This window comes from Orcinus orca, chromosome 20 (genome assembly GCF_937001465.1).
Source record: "Orcinus orca chromosome 20, mOrcOrc1.1, whole genome shotgun sequence".
Taxonomy (NCBI): Eukaryota; Metazoa; Chordata; class Mammalia; order Artiodactyla; family Delphinidae; genus Orcinus; species Orcinus orca.
Window position 1 is genome coordinate 10,613,094 of NC_064578.1, and position 20,800 is coordinate 10,633,893.

Below are 20,800 nucleotides of genomic sequence, written 5' to 3' on the forward strand. Positions count from 1 at the left end.
ATTTAGTGATGAATTCACCCAGCAGCATAATTAACCCCAGGCCTGTCTGTCCCTGAGGGAATCCTTCCTATCTTAGCAAAACACAGGCAACCCAGGGCCCAGGGGCACTTCATTTCCAGCTAACCTAACACAAAATGCTTTGAGTCAACAGGTTTTTATTCCTGCCACCTCTCAGAGCCTCCACTTCTCCCCAAAGCAAAACAAAGGAATCGTTTTTGCCAGCCTTAAGGCTGACCAAACAACACGAATGCCCACTGATAACTATTAAGAACGGCTGGATTCTTGGTTTGTATTTCGAAAGATGCTCCTTCGGGTTGAAAGGAACAACGGGGGATGTTTAGGAAGCGGAAGACACTTGTTACGCCTGCCATTGCTTCTAGAAACGTGCCCCTACTTGATTTTCAAAAGGCTTTCTCAGCATATAGGCTACGTGGTTGCCAGCCCACCTCAAAATGACAGAAGGATTTGCTCAAAACAGAGAGTTTGCGTTTTAATTTGAAATCATGCTTTGTTCCTGCCCACAGAGCCACCAAAAATGTGAGGAAATGTTTGCAATCCATCCGCAGTGGTTTAGATCATCTGGCTATCGTATGACCTTCGGTGATCTGATTCATCCCTCTCTTGGCTTTGCCAAAAAGTTGCTTGCTCTCCAGTTCTTCCTCTCACTGGCTGTTCAGCAATAAAATGTGTTCTCCCTACCAATTAAAGGTAAATGGGGGGGGGGGGTAGGGGGGAATCCTGTGGAGATCCTACTGTCAGCAGGTGTGTGTCGGTTTAGATGGCTTCTGCCCTCACGTGCTGAAGTCCATGTGCTTTCCTAACGGTCCTCAGACTCACTGGTTTGTGTCCACGAGGAAACCCAATGGAGTTTTTGCAGCCAGCTAAGAAAACAGCATTTCTCCTCTACTCCTAGGGAAGTAACGTGACCAAAACAGGCAGGACTCACAGAAATAATCGAACTAGGAGACGCAGCAAGTCCTAGTAATTAAGGTTCCAACCAAATCGATAGGAATGAAATAATTCTGAGGCTGCTTCATGCAGGGTCTGTGAAATGACACTTCAGATGTACAAAAACAAGACTTATGGTCTAAATCTCCTTATGTAAATGTTATCTTGCTGAGCTCCTACCTTGATCATACAGGGCCCTGTATGATCACTCCATAGGCATCCCAGTGCATTGTGGGATACTGTTGAGAGGTGAGGATGCTTTTCTCCTGCTGTGTCTTTTCCTGCAATTACTCCCCTGACTCTGATACCCAACCCTGTGAACTTCTCCAAACAGTCCAGCCATGCTCTCCAGCCTCCCCCTGCTATGCTGTGCTCCCTTCTGTTCTGCTTAATAAAATCTTATCATTAAAGACTGAGCTCAAACTTCACGTTTCTGGACTCACCTTTAATCGACTCTACTTTGGGTTTTCTCAGCATGATACTGGTCGGTTGAAAAACATGATCACAGTATTTTGCAATGCCTCCCAACAAAAATAGGATTCTAGTTACTCATTCTTTAGCCTTAAATTTGCTTTGAACAATACAATGTGGTGGAAGTGACACTATGTTAATTCTACAACCCAGTTCCCAAGATGCCTTGAAATGTCCTCTTTTGCTCTTTGGAAATGCTGGCCTGAGCCCACAATATTAAAAAATTCAGTCGTTCCTACTGGAGAATATAAAGCCATGTGGAGAAGATCCAAAGTGCCCCCAGAGAATGCTGACACCAAATGCCACCAACCCACCCAGGCTAACAGGTGACAGCAGCCCCATGACAGATCCCAGACAAGCCAAGAGAAGAACCACCCAGCTGAGCCCAGCCCAAACGGCAGAACCATGAGGAAACAAATAGTCACAGTTTCAAGACACAACATTTTGAGGTGGTCTGTTGGATAGCAGTAGATAACAGATGAAATAAGACATTTTTCCAGGTGTTTTAGAAAGGTTCACATACATATAGGAAGTCACAGGAACCTTTGTTTTGGGGAAGGTGGGTTATTTCCATAGGAAATGTCTCTCTTTCTCCATTCTCTTTATCCAACTAGCTCCTATTTGCTATTCAGGTCTCTAATTAGACAACCTTTCTGTGGGGATTCTTCTCCAACTCCCCTGAGATGTGATCAGGTGCTTCTCTGCCAGGCTCCCTAGCACTCTCTTCTTTCTCCTATTATAGTACCTTTCACACACTTATGGTTGTAATACCTGTTTTCCCATCCAACTGAAGGCTCAACAAAGCAAGCACAGAGCCTGCCTCAGCCGTTATTGTGCTCCCAGCTTTGGTTTAGCACATGCCATGCGTGGGAAGAATTTTCTGCTTGTGTGTCTCATCAGTCCATCAAGTGTTTACTGATGCCCTCACCAGGTCACCCATTCCACTGCAGGACAGTGGTACGTGTGCCAGTGTTTTCCTTTAAATGAGATACACTCTGCCTCTATTTCTATTTTCTGTTTATAGGCTTACATCTGATCACCGAGAGCTCCCAAAACATCCCCTGCATGTTTGCATATTTGAATACAGGTGCTATGCTCCCCCCTTAAACATCTCCTCTTCAGCCTACAGACTAAGAAATCGCTGAGGGCCCTGGAGAGGTATGGCCCAGAGTAGGATCTGACTAAAAAGTCTTTGTTTAATTCAACTGCATTCTATTTGGAAAAGGGAAAACAATCACAAGTGACACTAAATTCCTTTCAGGGGATTGACTATTTCTTGTTGTCCCTGTGTTGCAGGGGAAACTGTAGAAAGAGGCTGTAGAAAGAACAGTGTTTGCCATCAGGTAAATTTGGGATTGAACCTCTTTTCCACTACTAGGTAGTTTATGACAATGCAGAAGCGACTAAGAAACAACACTGAGAATCAGCTACCCAAAGTTTAAAGGGGGGGGATACAGTTACTTCTCTCACAAAATTGAACTGTATATATGTCTAAAATCTCATTGGTTACATACATTCACCGCATAGAAGCACACAGAGAGTCCTAGCTCCTTATTTGCTGTTGTTTCCTACTGGATACAACTTCTGTCCATCTGGTGCCCTGGTTGACCTGGGAGTCTAATAAATCCTGCCACTGAAACAGGTATTTAATGTAGAACACTCCCCGTGACTGCCAAAGTGTAAAAGAGTAGGTAAAGAAGAGATGACAGCTGCCTCTGAACCTTGAGATTTGGTAGCTCACTGGTCCTGTGTCAGCTTGGAAATTGAGAAAGTGAGTGAGTGAGTGAGTGAGTGAGTGAGTGAGTGAGTGAGTGTGTGTGTGTGTGTGTGTGTGAGAGAGAGACAGAGAGACAGAGAGACAGAGAGAGATAGTCACACCTCTGCAGACAGCCACAGGACCCTCTCTGTGAAGAGGTGTAGGGTGGAGACTTGGGGAGGACTGTTCCCTACGAAGTGCTCTGAACCAGCCCCATCTCTGACCAGCAGTGGGAACGTAGCGCCCTCTAGTGTTCCTTGAACACATTCCACGGTGCTGCGAGGCAGCAGCCGCTGCTTGGCGCATCTCTAGGTAGATGCTGCCATCTCCTGGTTAGAGTCACATTTTGCAACCTTCAAATGCTCAAAGTTCTAAGCCGGAAGCTACAGGGGCTGGGCGTTTTTCACCTGAAGCCCCAAAGTCGGCTTGTGGAAGGCATGAAAACACGAAGGAAAAGCGAGCTGGCTGTCAGCAGAGCCCACGCAAAACATGCTCTGGGTCCATCTTCCCGTACACATATCTCTGCCATTGCACTTTGCAAACTGGCATGTGCTCCCAGCTTTCCTTCTGGTCTTTGAAGACCCAGGATGAGAGTCATGATTCTGAAGCATCAATGTCATATGAAGATTTTGTTGTTGTTGTTGTTTGGGGTGGGAATTCAGCGATTCTACACATTTAAAAGTAAATTTGAAAAGTTCTTCATACACTGAAACATGTGGTCCAAAATACTGGTAGATAGCCTAAACATAGCAGTTATTTTTCACTTAATAACTCCCTTTCTAACCCTGGCCCTCAACACAACACACCCCAAACAAGCCTGTTATGTTCACCTCCCCAGAACTGCATACATCTGTGACTGCACACTCGTCAGCTACTGCCTAACCTGTTTGATTACCTCTGGTGATGGAGCTCTCACTACCCAAAGTGGATGCTGACTCTACTGTTGGACATTGTTTGTTAGCAAGTCCTCATCTGTCTGGCTCCTTTTTCGTGTGACCCCCGTTGAGAAGTACAAAGGGGATTTCACTATCCATGTTCATCAGAATTAATTTTCTTAGGTGCCTCAGCTCTCATGATACAGGTTTCAAAATCTTTATCGTCCTTCTCCTACTTATTTGGATATGCTTTATTTTGTTAATATCCCTCTCAAACTGAGTTTATCAGAGTTTTACAAAATGCCTTGATCAGCAGGACCATGATCTTGTTCTGTACACCAGAGTTGTATCAATGCATTTAAAGAAGCATACATGTGGGCTTCCCTGGTGGCGCAGTGGTTGAGAGTCCGCCTGCCGATGCAGGGGACTCGGGTTCGTGCCCTGGTTCGGGAAGATCCCACATGCCGCGGAGCGGCTGGGCCCGTGAACCATGGCCGCTGAGCCTGCACGTCTGGAGCCTGTGCTCCGCAACGGGAGAGGCCAAGACAGTGAGAGGCCCTCGTACCGCAAAAAAAAGAAAAAAAGACGCATACATGTGGTTTGAAAAGGTTAATAAACATTTTTATACAATGTCATCCAGCTCTCTTTCATACAAACTTCTACTAAATTTTCTATATACTGACCCTGGCCTTTCAGCCAGAATATAAAGTACCCACATTTATGCCATGACAGGATTGGCTCTGCCTTCTGTTTTCAGACTTGCCATCTACTCATCTTCCTCTTTGATTATGAGAGTTTAAGGCTACGGTTTCTGTTTACCACCTCTGAAGTATGGGAAATGCTGATTTTCAGGCATGTCTACACTGGTCATAACTGTGTAGAACCCACTCATGCTATTTTAAATATTTCTTTAAATAAACTCATTTTTTTTACTTAACTGTACTTAAAAAGAATCGTTTTATTACTATCATACTTGAAAACCTAGCACCATTTGTCTTTAGAAGGAAAGTGCAAAAATAAATTGAGGAAAAACTAAACAAATATTAAGTTCTAGAAAAACAGTTGCTTGTCAAAGGCTTTATTGAAAGAGGAGGGGGCATTAGACATTTTTGCGATGTATTTTAGGCATTTTAAACCAAAGTAAGAGGTTTTTTAAAAATTTTTATGGGAGTATAGTTGATTTACAATGTTGTGTTAGTTTCAGGTGTAGAGCAAAGTGAATCAGTCCTATATATACCTATATCCACTCTTTTTTAGATTCTTTTCCCATGTAAGTTATTACAGAGTATTGAGTAGAGTTCCCTCTGCTATACAGTAGGTTCTTATTAGTTATCTATTTTATATATAGTAGTGTGTATATGTCAATCCCAATCTCCCAATTTATCCCTCCTGCCCCTTACCTCCTGGTAACCCTAAGTTTGTTTTCTACATCTGTAACTCTATTTCTGTTTTGTAGATAAGTTCATTTGTACCCTTTTATTAGATTCCACATATAAGTGATATCGTATGATATTTGTCTTTCTCTGTCTGACTTACTTCACTCAATATGATAATCTCTAGGTCCATCCATGTTGCTGCAGATGGCATTATTTCGTTCCTTTTTTTTTTTTTTTTTTTTTTTTTTTTTAGCAGTACGGGGGCCTCTCACTGTTGTGGCTTCTCCCGTTGCGGAGCACAGGCTCCAGACGCACAGGCTCAGCGGCCATGGCCCACGGGCCCAGCCGCTCCACGGCACGTGGGCTCCTCCGGACCGGGGCACGAACCCATGTCCCCTGCATCGGCAGGCGGACTCTCAACCACTGCGCCACCAGGGAAGCCCCTATTTCATTCTTTTTTTACGGCTAAGTAATATTCCATTGTATATACATACCACATCTCCTAAAAATATCAAACACTTCACACATTTGCATGTCATCCTTGTGCAGGGGCCATGCTAATATTCTCTGTATCATTCCAATTTTAGTATATGTGCAGCTGAAGCAAGCACCAAAGTAGGTTTTTAATGTATTTAACTATTCTGAACAATTCTGAGCAGTGAATAACACCCCACCATGTGATTCAATGTTATTAAATGGGTCACCTGGACCACATGGATGACAGGTGATATGAGTCCCACACTTTGGTGAAACACTGACCTCAGCCATGGATAAAGAGTGTTGCATTCTGACCTATAAGGGAAAAGAATCTGAATTGCTGTGCTGTATACCTGAAACTTACATGATATTGTAAATCAACTATACTTCAATTAAAAATTTAAAAATAAATAAAGAACTACCCAAAACATCAAAAAAAAAAAAAAAAAGGAGTATTACATTCTGACAGATATATTTAGCATTCAAAGCTTCAATTCAGGGTAAATAAACAGAACTGCTTATCATTCCCATTAATATATAGACGCATATCATGAAATAGTGATCCCCTTAATAAGGAAGGGAGGTAAATTGACACGACCTTATTTCATCCTTACAGTAACTTTATTTAAACCTCTATTGCCAAAAAAAAAAACAAAAAAACCTCTATCTCAATCTCTACTTACAGGTGAGGTATTTGGCAATTAGGAAAATACTTTTTCCTGGGTCATGTTTTCAGTTGTGAGGATCTCAGGCTTGGACCTAAAATTTTCTACCTTCAAAGGCTGCCATTTTTATTATTATTATTGTTGCTGTTATTATCATTATTATTAAGTCTACGACAAGAAGAGACATGAAAAAGTACAAGACTTCAGAAGCTCTTCCTTGTGGTACTTCACTAGTTCTCAAACTTGGTGGGCAGGTAGTTTATGAGTGCTGATATAGATCTCCCCCTTTTTTCTACACTGGAGGAAAAAGTGGCCAAAAATGAAGTGATCGATGGAAGGCTGTAAGAGCAAATATGAATTAAAAATAAGAGGCTCAGTTCTTCCTGTTGAAAATAAGGGAAGAGGCTTCTCCTGCCTCTTCTTTCAGCATCTACTTTAGAAAACTTGTTGGCTCTATCTCTGTTTCTTTGAAATGCATATAAATCTTACTAAAAGCTAAATAAGCCTCTTACCACCTTTATGACCCAGGAGTGTCTTTCTCAAGGACCTAGGAACCATCTCTTTGAAATGTCATCATTAAGGAAGACAGCACCTCTATCTCGCATTTTCTGTGAGAGGGTCAGAGCCTGATTTGGCAGGTGCCTGGTTCCAAAATGACCTACTGTCATTTGATTTTTCCTTTGGATAAATCATACTAGCTAACATATATGGTCACTCCAATTACCAAATGAATTTAGGATAACCTATGTGGGACAAATGGTGCTGTCAAGCCTGCTGTTTGAGGATGAGTCATTGTTTATCACTTTTGGTCTGTTCTTTAGTGGAGTGCCTAGATGTGCATCACATTCTAGTTTAATGCTTATTCAGTAATAAAGCTGTCTTCTTCCTCTTCTACTTTTTGCAGAGGTTTTGTGGGTTGGCAGAAGATCTTGTTTTAGTAATCTTTCCCCAGCATGGTCACACAATGAACCAGGACTGAGTGAGTTAGAAAAGGAAACACCTGATTCCTGGCTGGATACTCTTTCCATTGGCCCTGCTTCCTCCTAACAGTGAAGGGGAGCAAAACATACCACCTCAAAATATGTCTCTTTGGCATACTGATTATTTTCAGCTGGTTATTTTTAAGAAAGAGCAGACATAGTGAAACTGAGCAGGACCGAGTGGGGCTCCTAGGCACAGAAGCATTTCTGTGTCCCTCGTTTCTTGTTTGTACAGAATGGGCTTCAGCTTCCATGTCCTTCCCTGAGTTCCAAGGGGCAGGTTCAAACAGTTGCTAATCACGGAAGGGAGGGGATACAGAAACAAGGGAGGAGCAGTCAAGAAACAATAGTGCAGCCTTGAGACAGGATCCTGGTCCTGCCTCAAGGGATACACATAACAATATCTTTGAGCTCTTCTACAGAACTAATACCCCCAACAAATGGAAGATGTTAACTAGCTGATGAAGCATTCTTCATTCCAGAGAAGGTCACAGTTTGATAACCTTGAGAACCACAGAAGCTCTTCAAGAGACCACCTGAGGCCAGATTACAGGAGTGCAGGCCCTGAACACACCCTGATCCTTATCAACAACCCCACCCTTGAACCAATGCTATAAAACTCCTCACCAAATCCTTCCGGGTTGAGACACACTGTTTTTGAGGGCACAAGCCCACTGTGTCCCCCTTTGCCTGGCAAAGCAATAAAGCTCTTCTTTTCTACTTCCCCCAAAACTCTGTCTCCGAGATTTGCTATGGCACCAGTGCAAAGAAACCGAGTTTTCAAAGCTCCAGGAACTCTTATCAGTGGAGAAGGCGATGACTTAAAGCTGCACAACGTCACCTCTGTTTACCGCGCTTCTCCTGGTCCCCTCCAATAAGTGGCCTCCCCTCCCCCAACAGCTTTTGTCTTTAGCTGGAGATGGTATTTAAGGCCGTGACTTGGGCCATTTAGAGGAGTTACTCAGTTTATCTCCCATGTATACAGGAGGTATACATGTTATTAAACTTCTCCTTGTTGTTCTCCTGTTAATCTGTCTTTTATTACAGGGGGTGTCTCGGCCAGGAACCTCCAAGGGTAGAGGAAAGATGATCCTTCCTGCCCCACAAATGCGTACTGTTTTATGTTTGCTACTGTTAACTGTGTAAGTCTTCTCCCTCAAGTGAGTCTGTAAGTTCCTTGAGAGCAGAACGTGTGGCTAAAACACTTTGTTATTTTCCCAATGACTAATAATGTGCCAGGGATGTGGCAGAGTCTCAACAAATGCAAGTTGAATCACTGAACTTCAAAGAATTAAGTCAAATGGACTGTGATCTTTACTCACTACCAGATTGTAAAAACAACAAGCTCAAATGGAGTTGCTTATGCTAAGCTCCACACTAGTTAGGTAACGTCCTAGGTAAGCACTAGTTAGGTAACGTCCTGATAGACCCCTACTACCCCCCAAAGGAAACTGACCTTGCGATAACCAGCTTTTTTGTCTAGTGTAACTTCCTTGTTCCCATTCCCTTCTGCCTATAAAAGTCTTTCATTTCATACAGCTCCCCGGAGCTCCTTTCTATCTGCTAGACGGGATGCTACGTGACTCAAGAATCATTACATAAAGCCAATAAGATTTTTAAATGTATTCAGTTGAATTTTTTTTAAACAGTTTAGTGGCATTGATGGGATCTGGACACTTCTGACAGCTTTAAGGACAAGAAGAAATGCCGGCATTGGTACCTGTGAACGTTTTGAGCTCTGTTTCTTTTTTTTTTTTTTGCTGTCTCCAAGGGCCGTGGGTAAGTTCCTCTTAGAACTAAGCTCTGCTGTCTGTGTGTTGAGCTCCTGATCGAACTGGCATTGCAGTCCACGGTTAGGGAGTCAGTCTAGACTGACAGGTGGCTCTCACTCAGCATGAGTCCTTAGCCACTGGTTAGCGTGTGATCCTGGCCCAGGGCTTCAGCTGGCAGACAGAACCTGAGTCCCCAGCCTTCGGTTGGCCCACAGTCCCCATTTGCTGGGTTCTGCTCGTTTAGTCCGTAGTTCCACTTGGGGAACTACTGGTTGTGAGCACCTAAGGCCTTCTCTTGGCCAGTCCGCAAGACCATCTCCTGGGCTGCTGCTGGTGTGCACAGCTCTGTTTCCTTGTTAACTGCTGATTCCTATGGATGGGTACATGAGGTAAAGGAATAATAAATCTATTGTTAGTGGGAGTCTTGGAAGCCAAAGCCACAGAATTGGTGGGCATGGATCGAGCACATAAAAACTATCCTAGCACTTGCCACCAAACTCTAAGGCTCCTGCGCTAGAATAAGTCGGTCATGCAATAGGTTGGATTGACAGTAAGCTGCTGGCCATCCTCATGAAAATTTCCATGCCATGAGGCACAGTGTAAAACACCACACGATCACCAACTCAGTGGCACATTTCTCTTGGGTACTAATTTGTCTTAGGAGAGACTTAATAAGTCTTAGCTAAAGAAACAGGGTCCTCACGTTTCAAAGAATTGAGCATGCCAGTGTCTGGCACAACCGCATTCTTTTCTATCTAAGAACTGTGGTCCTGGAAGCTGTAGATATTTATCAAAATGGCAGAATCTTACTGAGACAACCTAGGATTATAATTACCGTTACAGGGAATGTTCTCACAAGACAAGATCTTTCATCTAAAAAGGACACTTGAAAGGAATGGGTGCCAAACAGTATGGGATACCTGCTTCAACTGGCACGCTGAAAGCTCCAAGAGCCTCAGTGCTCCAAAGCAGCTTCACTGAAAGGTTCACCGCAAAAGGCTAAAAAAACCTAAAGACACAGGAGGTACCTACAAGACTCAGACTTACATGACTCCTGCTACACACCTCTATCCTCCTTTCCCTGAATATTCAGAGTCTACGAATCCTCTATCTGAATTGCTTTTCCACTTTGAAGAAACTACAAGACCATAAACAAAAGTCCAAGTCGGTGGCCTAACTAAGTGGCCGGAGTTAGTGGCCTAACAGACAAGCCCATATCTACCCTCCCATATGAGCTGCTCAGAGTTTATGGGACTCCAAGGGAGTCCCTGGTAAACTGTTACCAGAGGGGAAAATAAAATTAAAATTAATGGAAAACCTTGCCAAATTCTGGAAGATATCAGAGCTCTAGTCTACTTTAAACCTCACTAAGCTAAATGTATGCAAAGGAAAAACAAACAAACAACAACAACAAATATTCCAAAGACAAAGCTCTAAATCTATAACATGGCAATCTTCTGATTTCCATCGTAGGTGAAGATCCTCTCGCTGATATAAAGAAGAAACTTAAAGATAAGTAGTTAGAATGGGAAGGACGGGGAGCTTTTGAACTCATCCAGGTTGCAACCCAATTCTTTGAGGAATTAAAAACAACTCTCCTTGTCTTACAAACTGAGTCTTTACAATAACAGAAATGCAGCTCTGAAAGCAATTCAATGCCCACCTATCCTGTTCCCAAACCTCCCCTATTCATCTCAAAGTCTTGTAGATATTGTAAAATTCTGGCCTTAGGGGGGAAAAGTCCTTCTTGGAGGAACATGCGTTCTTCCTCTGTGCCTTTGAGTTGTAAATGTTCTACCAAGTTTCTCCAAGCACTCTTATCTAGGCCATCTCTTTGAAATGCAAACTTCAGGAAGGTAATTCTTATCAGAAGGGTAAAAAAGAGGGGGAAGGCTATTTGGAAATTAAGCAAGTGAAAAATCTTAAGTTTCTGTTCCACATATATCAGTAAAAAGCTTTAGCCATCTGAGCAGAAAATTCATTCCCTCTGCCAGAAACAATTTAGAACCAACTTTTTTTTTTTTTATAAACTAGTGGTTTTTGCATTATTGTACCTGTCTCATGGCTAAAATTTTAAAACAAAAGCTGTAAGATATCTGTTTTCATTTGTCTCTGTGTTTATGTATGTTATAAAATCTGTGATTTTTTTTGCACCTCTGTATGGTATTACTAAAATTAACTTGTAAAGAGCTCCATTTAATTGGCTGAAAGACAAACAAGCATTTATAAAAGAAATCAAGTATGCCCTCAGAAATATAGAAACTAAGCCAAATGTTTTAGAAGTTCACATGATCTAGGATAATCTTCAGTAAATAAAAGCTAGTTTGTTGATTGAATTAAAACATGCATGTCTTTAGAATTATCAGCATTAAATATAATACTTTTATTCTACCTAGGTTTACTAAAAGTCAAATAAGTGGAACTGAAATGGAGCAAGACACTGTGAGGCCCTCCCTGGTACAAATCTTTTCTATGTGCCCTGTTTCTTATTTGCAGGAAAAAGGCTTCAGCCTCCTTGTCCTTTCCCGAGTTCCAAAGGGCAGATTCAAACAGTTGCTAGTCAGGGATGTGAGGGAGTGCAGAAACAAGGGAAGAGCAGTCAAGAAACAACAGTGCAGGGCTTCCCTGGTGGCGCAGCGGTTGAGAGTCCGCCTGCCGATGCAGGGGACACGGGTTCGTGCCCCGGTCCGGGAAGATCCCACATGCCGCGGAGAGGCTGGGCCCGTGAGCCATGGCCGCTGAGCCTGCGAGTCCGGAGCCTGTGCTCCGCAACGGGAGAGGCCACAACAGTGAGAGGCCCAAGTACCGCAAAAAAAAAAAAAAAAAAGTAAAAAATAATAATAATAAAAAAAGTTAAAAAAAAAAATGAAACTGTGTATGAAAAGTAGATAAGGAAAGTAAAATGACTGATTGTTCCAGAATGAGAAAGAGGAAAAAAACCTTAAAGGAATTAGGAAAGCTTCACAGAGGCAGTGACATCTCAGCTGAGATCTAAACAACTATAGAGGACAATGAGGTAAGAAATGGGGAGAACGTTGTCCACTCAGAGCCAAAAATATACACAGAGGATGGAGAGTGTTGAGCAGCTAACAAGGTAAATCCATGCTGTAAGGTTTAGAATGTAAAGGGGAAGAGAAAATGGGGAAAAATGAGCATGGAGAATTAAGCAGAGGCCCTTGTGAACCACTGGAAACCAGGTAAAACCACATTTAAAAACTCCATCTCAGAATCAAAGAGTATTCTGAATTTTAGCATTCATCGGTCATTCCTGACAGCAACCAAAGATTGCATAATTGCATAATCACAGGATATTGCCTGTAATTATAACCATGGTGCAACTTCTCTCTGAAGTTAAAAAATAATAATAATAGGGTTGGGCTTCCCTGGTGGTGCAGTGATTAAGAATCCACCTGCCAATGCAGGGGACACGGGTTCGAGCCCTGGTCCAGGAAGAGTAGACGTGCTGTGGAACAGCTAAGCCTCTGCACCACAACTACTGAGCCTGTGCTCGAGAGCTTGTGAGCCACAACTACTGAGTGCATGTGCCACAACTACTGAAGCCTGTGCGCCACAACTACTGAGCCCGCGTGCCACAACTACTGAAGCCCATGTGTGTAGAGCCCGTGCTCCACGAGAAGCCACCGCAATGAGAAGCTCGCGCACTGCAAAGAAGAGTAGCCCCTGCTCACAACTAGAGAAAGCCCGCACACAACAACGAAGACCCAAGGCAGCCAAAAATAAATAAATATATATATTTTTAAATAAATAAAATAAAAATAATAGGGTTTATGGGAAAAATAAGTTTCCCCCCATCTACACAACCTTGTTGCCAGAATACTAACAAAAATAAATTTCTTCTGAGGAGATAAGTTTTTAAGGTCAAAGCAGGCAGACAGGCAGGCGAATGCTGCCACGGTAAAAGGCAACAGTTGTTTGGAAATGCTGCAAACCCTCTGCTTAGAGCGGGGATGGCACATGCTGACACCACGCAGGTGAAATGCTGTCTCTCAGGTGCCCCAAGAGGCAGTGCAAGATGCCACGGGCAAGGGCTGCACAGGGCTGACTTCGGCAAAAGTCATTCAAACCTAAACTGAAAAGATGCAAGGGACGATATTCCTTTCTTCTCTGCTCATTCTTATCTTTTCTACGTGATACCTGGAACCCCTGTAGCCATCACGCAACACAGGAAGGGAGGCTGTGTGGAAAAGCACAAGACAGAGGAGAGACACGGGAAGCACCAAGGTCCTTGAACACGTCAGTGAGGGCGTCACCACCCAGCCTGAAGCCGGCCACCCCTCCAACAATCGTTACGGCAGAAAACAACCTTCTCACTGCATTGGGCGTTACTGTAGTGAGGATACCGTCTCACCTGCAGCCCAAATCATCCCAACTGACAAAGGAAACCCACGATAATCTTAGTGAATGGAGTTGCAGAGAAGCAGCCCAGGGGGCCATGTGCCAATATCTGTTCCAGGCCACTGAGAAATTATCTGATTACATGTGTCATATGTGCTTCTAACCTCTGCAAGTCAGAGATGGAGATAGAGACAGAGATGGACAGACAGACACACACACACACACACACACATGCACGGAGCTACCACGATGTTTTGAGTGAGAATAAATATATGATGAACATAGGTGAAACATAGCTAGTAAAACAGAATTCTTCTTCTCTAATTTAACTTTTTAAAATATTTATAAATAAGTAAATATGTATGAAGTGTGTATTAAATTCTATTTAGAGGGTATACCTTACCCACGTCCTTAGTGTTTCAACGTGAGGTTTTATGGAATAGGAGGAAAGGTCACAAACCATTCACACCTTATTACAGTATGGAGAAAATCCCATCGCTTTACGCTGCACACCACAGGGTGTCCCCAGTTCTCGTTCTTTGGAAGGATCACATAATCATCTCTGTGCTGCTGTAACTGCATCCCTTTTCTGTGGGGCACAGAGTGGCAGATGAACCCAGACCAAGCCTATCTGTGTGAATTAGCAAGTAAAGCAGGTTCCCTGGTTTCAGAGACATCAGAGATGAGTCCTATGTATTTCACAATCCTCCTTTCCTCCTTCTAGGTCCTAAATGTTACATATATATGTAATGATTTAGGGAAATGGAATAGCTGTAGATATTATACTGGAAACGAGTATAATCTTTAAAGCACAGAGTTTTCTTTCAAGTAGTTGTTTTTGTTTTGGATGACAGGAAGAATAAAAACAACAGGATGGAGTAAGGTAAAGGTTTTTTGCTGAGAATCTGATGAAAATCAGAAAAGAGCACAGCTCTCATTTCCACCGTCCATTCCCTGAAAGTGCCAACAGTGAACTGTCCAATTATTTTGGAGGCAATAATGTCACTCAGATGATACAAGTCCAAGAAGACAAAGAATACAACATGGTTTTTGTTCTATAAAATTAATTGTCACGCTATCACTACAAATAGTAACTCTGGAGCACCCTCCCCGATGGGGAAGATATTTTTTGCAAAGAACTTTCTTTTCTATGGATTTTAGGGATTACGTAGTACAACCATCCTTTAATTTTCCTGTATACTCTACAGTGTATTCTCTAAATGGTTATTTACCTGACACCAAACAAAAGGAATTACAAGAGTGAAAAGAAAACCTGCTGTCTCTAAGCCTGGCTTCTAAAAAGAATCTCATCAAACAGTGATGACTCATGCTGTATTTTCAGAAATGACTGCTCTTTGATGGAAATGTTAATTTTTACTTCTATACCAGTGGCATTGTTAATAATTTTAGGACTGACATGATACTTAAATCTCAAGTGACGACAGATCACACTCAGGTTGAGCTTACAAGATGGCTCCCCAAGAGTTTGAAATTACAAAAAAAGGAAAAATAATAGTGACTAATCCTTGCATAGTGTTTTAAATTTACGAACCATTTTCTCGAGCAATTTACTCATCGAGGAAACCTAATTAAAAGAAGACAGTGCAGCCCCGATAGGAAGATTTCTTAGTGGTCAAGTTGTAATTCAAATGCTATGTTTAGAACTCAAGGACTGGAAATTCCCTGGTGGTCCAGTGGTTAGGACTCGGTGCTTTCACTGCTGTGGGCCCAGGGTTCAATCCCTGGTCAGGGAACTAAGATCCCACAAGCCACACGGTGTGGCCAAAAAAAAAAAAAGAACTCCAGTACTGGCCACTTCCCAGGGCAAACTCCTGGTTGTCATGGCACGGACATTGGAATGCCACCTAAAATAAATGTTTCCATTGTATAACTCCTCAAAGACAAACCATAAGATTAAATTACATTCAACTTCAGAAACAAGCTAAGCGATTTATTGTTTCTTCTCTCTGAGTTGTGCTTTCATGTATGATTTCTAATCGCTTGGGTGGGAAATGGTGGGATTTGAAGAACCCAGAGGAAAATGGGATTCTTGGTAACTTAAGTGAAACAAACCTTAGTTACCGCCCCCTCTATGGACTCCCAGGGCAGGGGGCTGAGTTAGAAAAACAGCTGCTCTCTTCATGCCTGGATTCGGTTGGTTTGCTTATGTATGTATTTGCTGCTTAAATCTGCAGCAAATACATACCTATGCAATACATACTATTATCTGCTGAACCTGTAGCCACTAAAACGAGGACTCTGATCACCCTGTTATGTGTGAACGTTCTTTGTACACAAAACCTGCCTTTAAAAGAAAATGGTGATCCAGCATGGCCAGGTTGAGTTAGTGCCTTGAACATCTCAATCATTTGGTGCCGGGGTGTCCCAAAGAGTTATATTTACCTCAGACGACTGTGGTTTTCATGGGGTTATTTGTGCTGGCTTTGGTAGGAATGAAACTGAGCCGGACCCTGTGGGGCTCCTAGGCATAAAAGTCTTTGTGTGTCCCCCATTTCTTATTTTCAGGGAATGGGCTTCAGCCTCCAGGACCTTCCCTGAATTTCAAAGGGCAGGTTCAAACAGTTGGTAATCAGGGAAGTGAGAGGATGAGGAGACAAGGGAGGAACAGTCAAGAAACAATCGTGCAGCCTTGAGGCAGGGTCCTGGTTCCCCCTGAAGGGATATAAGTAATATCTTTGAGCTGTTTTTCAGATACTGAAAGGCCCACCAGCTGGGAGGATTAAACTGTATGCTGCCCACAAGCATGTAGACCACAGACCAGTTGGAACCAGAAGGTTGATGATGCTGACTCCCACTTACCTCACCACTGACCAATCAGAAGAATGTGCACGAGCTGATCACCCCTCCTCTTTGAACCATTACTACAAAACTCCTCACTACCACCCAGGTTGGGACACACAGTTTTGAGGGCATTAGCCCACTGTGGCCCCCTTTGCCTGGCAAAGCAATAAAGCTATTCTTTTCTACTTAACCAAAAACTCTGTTTCCAAGATTCAATTCAGTATTGGGGTACGGAGCTGAATTTCGGCCACAGGAAGGGGCGAGAAATGATGTATATTTATTGTATCTTTACTTGAACGACAGTAGCATACTAAAAACACATTTAAGTATTTTTAAATGTTTGATGAAATTTGTAATCCAAAAGAATTTAGGATACTAAAGTATTGGGTGGGCCAAAAGGTTCATTTGGTTTTTTCCGTAAGACGGCTCTAGTAGCACTTAGTTGTCTTTAACTTCATTTGAAACAATTTTGTTCGAGTGTATGTGACAACCGTCATATCAGCATGCATTTAAAAAAAGACATCAGGGCTTCCCTGGTGGCGCAGTGGTTGGGAGTCCGCCTGCCGGTGCAGCGGACATGGGTTCGTGCTCCGGTCCGGGAAGATCCCACATGCCACAGAGCGGCTGGGCCCGTGAGCCATGGCCACTGAGCCTGCGCGTCCGGAACCTGTGCTCCACAACGGGAGAGGCCACAACGGTGAGAGGCCCGCCTACCGCAAAAAAAAAAAAAAAAAAAAAAAAAAAGACATCAAAATTGGTTAATTTTTGTGTAGACATTTTAGTATTGAAGATGGAAGGAAAAAAAGCAACATTTTCGGCATATTATGCTTTATTATTGGAAGAAAGGTAAAAAAGCAACCGAAACACACAAAAAGATTTGTGCAGTGTATGGAGAAGGTATTGTGACTGATCAAATGTGTCAAAAGTGGTCTGCAAAGTTTTGTGCTTGAGATTTCTCAGGGGACGATGCTCCACAGTCAGGTAGACCAGCTGAAGTTGATAGTGATCAAATCAAAACAATAATTGAGAACAATCAACATTATACCACGTGGGAGATAGCTGATATACTCAAAATATCCAAATCGAGCGCTGAAAATCATTTGCACCAGCTTGGTTATGTTAATCGCTTTGATGTTTGAGTTCCACATAAGTTAAGCGAAAAAAACCTTCTTGACCATTACTTCCACATGCGATTCTCTATTGAAATGTAATGAAAACGTTCCGTTTTTAAAACAAATTGTGACGGGCGATGAAAAGTGGATACTATACAACAATGTGGAATGGAAGAGATCGTGGGGCAAGCTAAATGAACCACCGCCAACCACACCAAAGGCTGGTGTTCATCCAAAGAAGATGATGTTGTGTATATGGTGGGATTGGAACAGAGTCCTTTATTATAAGCTCCTTCCAGAAAACCAAATGATTAATTTCAACAAGTACTGCTCCCAACTAGACCAACTGAAATCGGAACTCAACGATAAGCGTCCAGAATTAGTCAACAGAAAATGCATGATCTTCCATCAGGATAACGCAAGACCACATGTTTCTTTGGTGACCATGCAAAAACTATTGCAGTTTGGCTGGGAAGTTCTGCTTCATCTGTCGTATTCACCAGACATTGCACCTTCGGATTTCCATCTATTTCGGTCTTTACAAAATTCACTTAATGGAAAAAATTTAAATTCCCTGGAAGACTGTAAAAGGCACCTGGAAAAGTTGTTTGCTCAAAAAGATAAAAAGTTTTGGGAAGATGGAATTATGAAGTTGCCTGAAAAATGGCAGAGGGTATTGGAACAAAAGGGTGAATACGTTGTTCAATAAAGTTCTTGGTGAAAATGAAAAATGTGTCTTTTATTTTTACTTAAAAAACCCAAGGCACTTTTTGGCCCACCCAATAGATCTTGCAGAGACTTAATGATGGATATTTGCAATGAACAAATAGCTGTCAGATATGAAGTAAATAGACTCTCTCTCCATATGTACGTATATACATACACACACATATATATACAAACATACACATAAACACACATATAGTGTGTAAATCAAAATTTTTGAAAATTTACTTCTTACAGTTAGGATGTAGTAATTTCATAGTAAAACCCTACATTTTTAAGAACTATATCTAGATAAAGGATGCAACTGTCATAGGAGACCAAAATAGTAGGCTTCTCGTTGAAATATACAGCTCTATTTAAAAGCAATTCAGAGTTTATTCTTACCTGTCTCTGTAGGGTATTTTTAAATATTTTAAGATGCATGGAAATAATGAGCCTTCAGAAGAATTACCTCTTTGACAATGAAAACTACATTGAGAGGTTTTAGAGCCTTTGCAAACTGCCACTCAAGCGTATTATTTTATGAACTCTTTGCTCTTTAAAATTGAGAACAAAGCAATTAACTACAATTTTACACCTTCAGAAAGACTAAGAACGTGGTCTGCCATCTCTTGTAAATTCCAGAGTGTATTTCACTCAAATTTATAGTTCCATTGTGTGGAAATTTTCCTCTTCTTCCAAAGACAGTTCAAAAGTGAATCTTCTATTTTGTTCACTGAAAAGGGGCAATACATACCAATTCTGTTCCTAAGAAAATAAGCTTAATAGGTCCCATTGTAAAAATAATTGCGAGCCCAGTATTGAAGAACATGATACACACAGGCAGAACCTATCAGGCAGGACGTCTACTCCTTGGTTAGTTCACTGAACGTGGTGATCAGAGTTTAGGAACCATGTGCCTTGAGAAGTTTGCACACTAGCGAGTGAGATCGAGCACTTCCTGTGGGTCAGACACTGTGCTCGGGGCTTCACAGAAATCCCTTAATCCCCACGGAGGCCACGCTGCACTCAGTCCTGCTAACCTCGTGTGCACTTGAATCGGGGGATCAGGGAGGGTCAGCAGTGAACTCACAGGTACAGGTGGGAAGGCAAGGATTTAAGCCCAGGTAGTCTGAGCAGAACTTGAGCACCTCCCTCTGTGTACGCTACACTCTCCCTAACATGAGTAGGGGCTGAGCTCCACCAGACCAATGGCACGACACCAATAACCAACTCAACATGCCTTCCACCCAGATAGAGCAACAGGACGTTCCTTTTGGAGGCCAACAATCAAAGGAACACAGTGACTCAATGTTCACACTCCGGAGCGTCTCAGAGAAGGAATTAGAATTGAACTTCTACCCCTGTTCTTTAGATCCCAGTATTGTCATCTCTTTCTTCCTATTCCTGCTGCCGGGCTTAGGCCCCTGTTGCCTCCTCCTAAACTAGTAGATTAGATTCCAGTGCCATCTTTCCTCCTTCAATCTCCTGCTCAGTTAAATTTTTCAAACCGTGGTTCCGCTCATGACGGCTCCACCGCTCAAGAGACCTTTCAGGGGCTGCTTGTGACGAGATGACAAAACACAACCTGGTCTCCTGTGCCCTGCTTCCCAGCTGTGCTCTCAACAAGCCCTTCCTGTTGCCACCAAGAAGGAGCCAGCAATCCAGCCACTTCCACCTAATCCCCCTTCCCCAACCTCACCTCCAGGGCTCTCGACAATCACTAAGATCTTGCTGTGCTGAGTGGTCTGTGGTGGGCACTTGGATAAACGCACATAGAAACCCTACTTGGACATTTAGCAGTCAAGTGAACCAGGCACGTGTGTCACTAAAATAAAATGACTCAGAAGGAAGAGGAGAACTTTGGAGATTTGGTCTCATTTGGTTAGGAACTGGGTATTTAGTCAACGCATCTATTTAGTCATCTCATCAACTGAAGCAAATTAACATACCTGGTGTGAAAATGGTGCTGGATTTCCGACTGGGGAGATTAGGGTCATGAGGCTGACTTTCAAGAGGAGAGAAAGGCAGAGATTTCCTTCTCTCCTCTGCCTTCATTTCTGCATTTATTTTACTTACTTTTTTAAATTTTGGGGGGATACACAGTTTTGAGGGCATGAGCCCGCTGTGGCCCCCTTTGCCTGGCAAATAAAAGGATTCTTTTCTACTTCACCCCCCAAAAAAATTTTTTTAAATCTGCCACAATATATTTTCTCATTTTCCCACTCTTGGTCACCCAGTTTTCCTGGTCTAGAAGAATTTTTTTCTCACTCTCTGCCTAGGCAAAATATATACTACTATACTAACCTATCAAATCTCAGCATGTGGCCCGTCACCATCAATGACCATCCCTTCTGTGAGGTCCAGTAGCTCTCATTGTTCCCCTCAGTCCACACTTCTGTCCCTATCGGATATCTGGGGAAGCAATGTCCTTACTTCACTATCAGATCACACTTAATATATCTGTAATCTTGTCAGAGCCTAGGTCAGGGCCCTAAACATGTT

The 20,800-nt window shown here is 42.6% G+C and overlaps 1 long non-coding RNA gene and 1 other non-coding gene across 2 annotated transcripts in view; both read right to left on the reverse strand.

Annotated features, from left to right (window-relative positions):
* The window catches only part of LOC117196727 (uncharacterized), a 76,810-nt gene that overhangs the window by 37,233 nt on the left and 18,777 nt on the right, over window positions 1-20,800 (reverse strand). The window lies entirely within an intron of this gene.
* LOC117196737 (U6 spliceosomal RNA) lies at window positions 5,931-6,037 on the reverse strand. The gene has a single exon (XR_004477068.1). It is a non-coding gene; the product is annotated as a U6 spliceosomal RNA (small nuclear RNA).